Below are 8,960 nucleotides of genomic sequence, written 5' to 3' on the forward strand. Positions count from 1 at the left end.
GATGATATTGCATCATTTTAAGAAATGGTAAGACCTGGTGAAAACTAGATTAAGTTAAGCCAAAAGAAAGTAAGAATGTGTGTTTTCTCTCACCTGAGGAAGACAGAATTAATCTATAAATATACAATAGACAATTGGGTAAACTTGGTGCACATAATTGTAAGGAGTGAAATATGATAGATTCATATTAGAAATTAAATTATATAATTTATTAGGAAAACTAACTTATAGTCCAATAAAATAAACACCAGGAATCGAGTAATCATATGTGGAAGTGAAATCAAGAGCAGAAAGGCAAACTAATGAAGACATAAAAGGTGTAGAAATAGGGTCTGGGAAGGTGGTTCAGTGGTGGAGTACTTGCCTTGCATTCATGAAGCCCTGGGTTCGATTCCTTAGCAGCACATTAGCAGAAAAAAAAAAGAAAATGGCGCTGTGGCTCGAGTGGTAGAGCAGGTGCTTTGAGCTGAAGGGCTGAGGGACAGCACCTAGGCCTAGAATTCAGGCCCATAAATAACAAAAATGGTGGAGAAATAGGTATGAAATCAAATTTCCAATTAAAATTAATGATTTTAAATATGCATTTAATTTTACATGTATTTATTGTTTATAACTCTAATCTTTTGGTACCTCTTGCCTTTTGTGCTTTTAGGTTATCTTAAAATCTCTTTATTGTGTGGACAATGCATGGACCATGATACTCCTACCTATGTCTCTTGTGTTGCTGAGATTAATGGCATGAGTCACCATGCTTCACTTATTTGTGCAGATTGGGACTTGTAAACTTTTGTCCAGATTATGTCCAAAGTGTGATACTCTTGATCTCTGATTTCTGATAGTGATCATAGATGTGAGCTGGTACATAAGGCCATTCATAATCCTTTATCCCACTTTGAAGACATGAAGTTTAATTTTCCAAATGACATACAAGATGACAAACAGAAAAATAATCCCTTAGTTCTGGTAAAGATGAGCTACTAATGAGAAACAAAATTACTTTCTAAAATATTTGACTATTGTAATTATATTTTCAATCTTACCCTACATTTAATATTTATGCCAGTGATTAAACTCAAATTGCAGGCATGCAACTGTGGTTTGCCCCTGTAATCCGAGTTACTTAGGGTGCAGAGACCCCAGGATCATTGTTCAAAGCCTGCAAGGGCAGGAAAGACTGTGTGACTCTTATCTCCAAAATTAATCACAGAAAAACACCTGAAGTGTCACTGTGGATCAAGTGTCAAGCCAAAAGATCCTAGAGACATTGACTAGACCCAGAGTTCAACCCCCAAGACTGGCACAAAGAGACTATTATTGCCTTTAACCATTCATTTGGATCACCTATAGAGAGGGCAGGCTATTGAAGGTCACATAGTTAACTGAAGAAGTAGAATTTGAGAGGATCACAATTCAGAATCAGTCTGGGAAGGGAGGTAATAAGATTTCCATATCTCCCTAAAGCCAGGCAGGTTGAAATGCATTCTGTGATCCCAGCTAATTGGCAGACCAAGGTAAGAATGAGCTTAGCCTAGTCTCTGTTTTGCCATCAACAAAACTGATAATGTATGAGCAAAGTCAGTAAATAAAAAAGATTGTTGATGTGTCCTTATTTGTAGAATATCTGTCTAACAAACAACGTATCTAAATTAAAATTAAAAGAGAAAGGAAGAAAGAAAGAAAGAAAGAAAGAAAGAAAGAAAGAAAGAAAGAAAGAAAGAAAGAAAGAAAGAAAGAAAGAAAAGAAAGAAAAAAGAAGGAAAGAAGTGAAGGAGATAAGGAAGGAAAGAAGGAAGGAAGAAAGAAAGAAAGAAAAAAGAAGGAAGGAAGTAAAGGAGATAAGGAAGGAGGGAAGAAAGAAGGAAGAAGGGAGAAAGAGAGAGAGAGTGGTAAAAAGAAATATAAAAAACATATAGTCAACATGTGATAGACGTTAATAGTGACACTATACCATGTTAGATATAATTGTCATTATTTATTTCTAGGAGCAGCCTAGATAAAACAAGAGCAGATTTCAGCCAAGGATACATACATGTGTTCACCACTAACAAACTGTTATTGATGCCTCCTCCTGGACCAGAGGACATCTAAATAAACAAAAATAAAGCCTAAATAAACCAATAACATACATACTTTGATAAAACACAGGACTGGCTTAAAGTGTTGGACCAACAGGATTGCATATCTAGGAGGTATGGTAAAGTGTGTGGGAGACCAGCATTCTGATGATCTTGCAATGATGAAACTGCCTAACCACACAGCTCCTGGGCATATCACTGCTGAAACAAATATTCAGTCAGAGGTTAACAAAAGTAAGATTTACAATGAAACAGACATTCTGACCAAAGGTATTTTTACCTGATTCATTGTATTTCTTACAGTCTCCAGTTATATAACACACACACAACGTTCCTAATTCCCTTCTGCTTCATTATTGTCTTTCCTTGTTTTGGTTTTGTTTTCAGAAATACACAGGGCATATCTTATATTTTTGTATTTTAGCCTTCAGAAGGTCTATAGTTAAATATCCTTAAGTTCCTTTTGTTAGAAAATGAAAGACACATTGGGTGGTTCTTCACCTGTTATAATTATATAACTATATAATTATATAATAATACTTTTTTATTTCTAACATTTTAGCTGTATAATCCCAATTCATTTTTTCCCAAAGGGAACCTTAGTGGAAGGAAGAATCTGAAAGTTCATTCTGGTATTTAGAGAACTTCTGTTATTAAAACTCCAGTACATAGTATGGAATGGAACTCTGAAATTATTCATTAAACAGATGAGGTGAAAGTCAGATTTTGCACTCTAATACTCTTTCCTCAACCAAAATAACTAATATTCTTAAAGTTAATGGGCACAAATGTGCATAAATTTTCTAGAAATAAAATGATCACTTATGAAACATTAATAATACCTGCAAAGAAAGCTTTACAATATAAGATAATTCCTTCACACAATATGTATCTGTCTGGTACCATAACCCCAAACTAGACTAAGGCATCTAATAGCTATCACAGTTGGATGTTTCCTTTTTGTAAAACTGTTTTATCGTGTTGAGTAATATGAATTGTATACCAACTTAAAATCACATTTGAAATAAAACAGTTACTAGGTAAGACCTTCGTGGTTGAGGTGGTGTGGGATTTCCAGTCAACCCCTCTTGAGTTTTCCAGGAAGGAGCTTGCTTTGCCACAGCCTCTGTGGTAGAGCAGGGCAGGGTTTTGAGAGTGGAGGCCAGTCTGGGTAGGGCTTTGAGACATTTGGGAGGAGGTAAGAAGTATTGGATTTGTAGGGCGGGGTTTCCAGTGGAACAGGACAAGGCTTTAGGAAGGAAGTTCAGAGATAGCCATGTTCAGAGGAAAACGGCAGGATTACCAGGGAAGATATTGTTTTCAGGCCCAGCTAAGAGAAGAATGGGGCTGCAAGCGAGGAGATGTAATGACCTGTGAGCGAGAAAATACACATAAGCACAGTTAAAGATGTCAAAGGTGTTTTACTAATGTGTCTGCAACCCTGCCCTAGGTTACTAGAATTAGGAGCAACTGCAACCTCCAGGGGGCAAGTTGTTTTCCTTTTTCCTCCTCCTTGCAAGCCTTGCCTCTCCACTCTCCATTGGCCACTTTGCAAGCCTCTCTACCTCTCCACAGGCCTCTCCACCTCTTCACAAACCTCTGGGCTCTCTGTAGTCCTCTCCGCATTTCACAGGCCTCTCAGCTCTCTGCAGGCCTCCCTGCTCCTCACAGGCCTCTCAACTCTGTGCAGTCCTCTCAGCTGTCTAGGGCTTCCCCAGGTCTCCCTGCCTGACCGGACTTCCTCCAGCCTTCTCTGACAGCCTGGGATTTCCCAGATATCTCCTTGATCCAGCTTCCTCGGGCCATCCCAGATTCTCCTCAAGCCTGAGGAGAGCTGGGCACAGCTCTGGTCCAGGAGCCATGTCTCTTCTCATGTGTCTCTTGTGGCATCTCCTTCTTTCCATCCCCTGCCCAGAAACCCCTGTTGCTACATCTGGTGGCCTGTCCCCCAAGCCACCCTTTGACCCCTCTCCCCCAAGTGGCCTGGCGTGCATGAAGATGGAATCAGCATGGGGCAGGACTTCCCGGACCCTCAAGCTCTCACAGAGTTTACTTAGAGGAGGGGTTACTGGTGGAGCGCTGTGGGCCTGCATGGGATATGTAAAATGGGATTTCCCGTAGAGCAGGGTGGGAAATTTGAGGGAAGAGGCTGATGGAATGCAGGCTTTCTGGTGGAGGAAGGCTGGGCTGACGGGGAGAAGCTTATTGAGGGGTGTGGCTCTGAGAGGGAAGCAGTGTTATGAAGAAGTGGGCTAGTAAAGGACAGCATTTCTGGTGGAAAACCCCATACTTTCTGGCATGTGGTAAGATGGAAGGATTTCTGGCAGAGCAGGAGGGGGCAGCAATGGACGAATGAGCCTTGTCAGGACAGGGCGTTGAGGATCCAAAGGACTAGTTAGGGTGGGGTTTTCGGTGAGGCCAGCCAAGACTTGGAGAGATGGAGTAAGATTGAGTGGGGACTTCAGTGTTAGGAGGCAGGATATCTAAGGAGTAAGCCTATTGTGGGCAGGGTTTCCAGTAGGGCAAGACAAACCTTCAAAGAAGGGGATAGGGATGGACAGGTGCTTCCAGTCAAGCCTGGTAAGCCTTCCAGAAGGAGGCCAACTGGTGGAATGGTTTCCAGTGGAACAATGTGGCCTTCCAGAATGAGCAAGGATGGTGGGATTTTCTGGTGGAGAAGGGCAGGGCTTGGAGCCATGAGGCTAGTTGGAGGTGGGGCTTTCAGAAGGTGGTAAGGCTACAAGGGTTTAGGATAATTATATGCAGGGTATCCTGTGGAGTGGAGTGTGGATTCCAGAGAGAACCCCAACTAGGGGTTGGATGAGGAGCTCAGCTGAGGGTTGGATTATTGGGGGAGAATGGCAGGACTTACAGAGAATAGATGGAAAGGTAGGGAGGTATCTGGTGAAGTACTCGGGCTTTCCAAGGATGAGGTGGGCTGTGCCAGTAGCTTCTAGTGAAACAAAGCAGGGCTTCAAGGGCAAATATAGGGTGGCTGATGGATTTTGATGTAGCAGGACAGGGCTTCATGGGAGGAGTGTAGTTCAGGGAAGGGCTTTGAAAGGGTTGTCTGGGCTGTAGGAGTAGGCTAGTTATGGGGTGGGGGAAGGGCAAAGGGGAGAAATGTTCCCTGGAGCCTCTAAGGAGCTTGAGGGAGAAGGCTGGTTGAGGGTAGGCTTAAAGGGAAGGGTGGGTTTGGAGGGACTAGGTTAGGTAGGGGCAGGGCATCCAGAGAATAAGGGTGGGGATTCAAGGGAGGAGCCGGATGGAAGTGAAGTTCTGGGTAGAACAAGTTGGGTATTGAGGGAGGAGATATGTTTCTTTGGGGCAGAGAAAAGAGTAGATGGAGTGGAAGAGGGATTTCCAAGTAGCAGACCAGGGATTTGAGGAAGGAGGCTGGTTGCAAACAGAGCTTTGAAAGTTTATAGCAGGGCTACTACGGTGTAGGTTAATTGAGGGTGGGATTTCAGGTGTAGCAGGACAGGGTTTCAAAAGAGGGGCTGAATGGAAGTGGGTCAAGTTGAGCTTGTGAGAGGGGATAGGATAGAGGCAGGAGTTCAAGGGGGAAGGGAGAGGCTATAAAAAAACAGCAACTACTAATAAAAATAATGCAAGAATACCATTTTCAGCCAGTGTAGAATTAATTCTATTTCTGTATGTATGAGAGATATTGGATAAACTAACCAAGTAATTTCTTCCTACTGAAATTTTTCTTTATTCTAATTGAGTGAGAATAAAACAACAGGCCACGTCAGGCTCATAGGCACACAGTAGACTGACACATGAATCACTGGATTTGATTACCCAGCAACTCCTTTAAGGAACACAAAAATTTAAACTCTCTCCATTAGTCATAATGGACACTCTATTGACTTAAAATTGTGAATAAATAGAAATTTTCCTCTGAACATTTTAGAAATTTTAATCTAAACAAAGTAATAGTAATTCTTTAACTTTATACTTCTATATTGGAACATATACTAACACTAAATAATTAGGAAAATATAATAAAATTATACACAGAATGTTCATTCTTGCAACAGCAATTTTAATCTAAAATAATTTAAAACCAGAAAATTGCTTGCCATATAGTGAGATTGCAGTATGGTTTCCTTTTGTGATCAAAATGGTGATTTAAGCAATATGCCTTTATCATTGGACGCATTGATGGTTAAAAGATATCCAAGAATGTGAAGTACCCTAAAAAAATACCCTGAAGAAACTCACAGGGTACTGTGAGTTGATGTTGAAATAAAATTAATTACTGCATACAGTAGGAATTAATATTAAATAGGCACAGAAATATTTTCTACAATAAACGGCTACATTGAAAAATAAACAATGAAAAGGAAGCAGGCAGTCAGACCATCAAGTTAACATTATCTAATGAATAACATTTATTGAGACTTGTTTGCAATCTGCTTGACCTAAATTCTTCCCTGAAGCCAAATAACAAGAAAAAAACCATGGAAATACAGTATTTTCAAGGCATTATTAGACTTTAGAGAGTGAATTCAATTAATATATTGCTAGAAAATAAAGACAGCAAAGGAAATATTCCCAATATTCCCAATCTATGGCTCTCTGCTGTGAGAGGGATACAGGCCAAGGCGTGAATGGACTGAAGAACAGGAGTGCATTCTAGTAGTTCCCAAGATGCAATGATGAATGTAACATGGGAGAAAATCAACATAACTGTCACATGAATTTATCACTGGAGAGTACAGAGAAGTACAGTGAAAATCCCAGGAGATTTATAAAGTACAATCTTACATATTTGTCAGAACAGTAAATTCAAATGTTTTCAGAAAAGTGTCTGGCATTGTGTCCTAAAACACTTGGAAAGACTACAGGAAACTACCGGGCACTCACATGATGCCAAGAAATGATTAACTTATAATTTACAAGACATTGAATAATCATAAAAGTCTTGTTTCAGTAGTGCAAAATTAAGCCTTAATACACTCTGTTCTGAAACAACACATTATAAAACCAAATCAAGAACAATCAAATTATATATGTGACTCAACTGTTTCCAACAATAGAATTCAAAAATTCAAATTACATACTGTATCTGTAAACTGATAAAAATCATACAGGATGACAAACATAATTAATCTTTCAACACTGCATATTTTATGTGAATAGTCCTGATGATAAATGATTTGTTTTCCTTACAGATTTTGGATGAACACAACAACAACAATACAAAACCAAAAACCACTTGGCAATAGATCTGGATACCAGTGGCTCATCCCTATTCCTAAATGCCCAGGAGGCTGAGATTGGAGGACCATGGCTCACAGGTTGCTGGGGTAGCCAAATCCATGAGACATTGATGTTCCATTGATCAGTCAAAGGCCTAGTGGAACATTGGCTCACATGGTATAGCATCAGGCATGAGTGTAAACACCAAGAGTTCAAGGCTGGAGTCAAATCTCATTACTACACCCCACACACACAGTCACAACCTACACACAAAGGGGAAGATACAGGAACAGGGAGAGAAAGGGAATCTTAAGAGTTTAAAAAGTGAAGCCTATCCTAGAAAAAAAAATCCTTTCCAAAAATATACAACTGTAAGATTACTTGTGAGGGATTCTAGAGCTGAGCAGTGAGATCTGGAAAGAGATAAAAGATTAGAAAGCCATCTTAAACAAGACTCAGAAGGCTGAGATATGTACCCTGGAAAAGTCAAATCATCAAGGCAAGATAGTGCTATAAGTTACTACCTTAAGTGTGTTTAAGATACAGCTGTTAGGACACTAAAATAGTAAGATCTTGGAGATGAGACAAGATATTTTATGGCTAAAATATGTATTCCTCCCTTCTGCTCCCTAACAGTAAGAGAGTTAATTGTCACTATTTATACAAAGTATACCTCATGTTAGTGGTTGTAACCACAAGATAGATTGATGACCTAGTTTGTGCAAATAACTTTAGCCACACCCCTATATTAAGTTGGATAAAAAGTTTGTTAAGCAGGACCACCAAAAACTGGTGGTGAGCCTTTGGGTCCCCTGGTGTCCCTCTTTCCTTTCCCTCTCTGTAATTTCTCAGTTCATTGGCCAGGTATCCCTTCATCTCTGCTGTTCCAGAGTTGTGGACAGAACTGATATTCTGAGCTCCTCAATACAAACGGTGGAAACACACTTTATCAAAGAAGATACACAAACATATATGAGCACCTGGCAAGATACCAATCATCAGCAGTCATCCTGTGAGTCCTTAGTGAAGAAGTGGAGTTCCATTATGGTGGTCATAATGGCTAAGTGTAAAAAGTATGTAATAAAACCTTTGGAAGGTTCTTTTTCTCTTTTTTCTCTGTAGTCCCAGATGGCCTGGAACTTTCCAGCCTTGTCTCAGCCACAGAAGTGATGGGAGTTTGAATATGTGCTGCCATGCCTGGCATTTAGGAAGTTCACAACAAAGCAATAACAAAGTACATGAAAGCAATTTTGTAAATGATGTACATTTGCTTCCTCAATTGTAAAATAAAACAATACGAAAGTGCATGAAAAGTCTTTTTTTCTTTTTTTTTTTTTTGTCGGTTGTGGGGCTTGAACTCTGGGCCTGGGCGCTGTCCCTCAGCTCTTCTGCTCAAGGCGAGCGCTCTACCACATGAGCTACTGTGCCACTTCCAGCATGAAAAGTTTTGTAAGTGATATGTATTTACTTCCTCAATTGTAAAATTAAACAAATATATGTCAAAATATCACATTATTAACATTATTTATATATATGTATATGTATATATATATATATATATATATATATATATATATATATGCAGTTCATCAGGCATCACTATACCTCAACAGATCAAATGCAAAGTCAAATTTCTACTTCTTTCTAGGAGAAGCAGAAAAGGTCAAAATCTATGGA

General features: G+C 39.7%; 1 long non-coding RNA gene across 1 annotated transcript in view; it reads left to right on the forward strand.

The window, feature by feature from the left end:
- LOC138821729 (uncharacterized) overlaps positions 1-8,573 on the forward strand; it is a 100,808-nt gene extending 92,235 nt beyond the window's left edge. The window contains exon 5 of the long non-coding RNA XR_011370199.1: positions 7,256-8,573. This is a non-coding gene — a long non-coding RNA (uncharacterized lncRNA). The remainder of the gene's footprint in view (positions 1-7,255) is intronic.
- Positions 8,574-8,960: the final 387 nt, after the last annotated feature.

This window comes from Dipodomys merriami, unplaced genomic scaffold (genome assembly GCF_024711535.1).
Source record: "Dipodomys merriami isolate MVZ:Mamm:240054 unplaced genomic scaffold, mDipMer1.0.p SCAF_931, whole genome shotgun sequence".
Classification (NCBI taxonomy): domain Eukaryota; kingdom Metazoa; phylum Chordata; class Mammalia; order Rodentia; family Heteromyidae; genus Dipodomys; species Dipodomys merriami.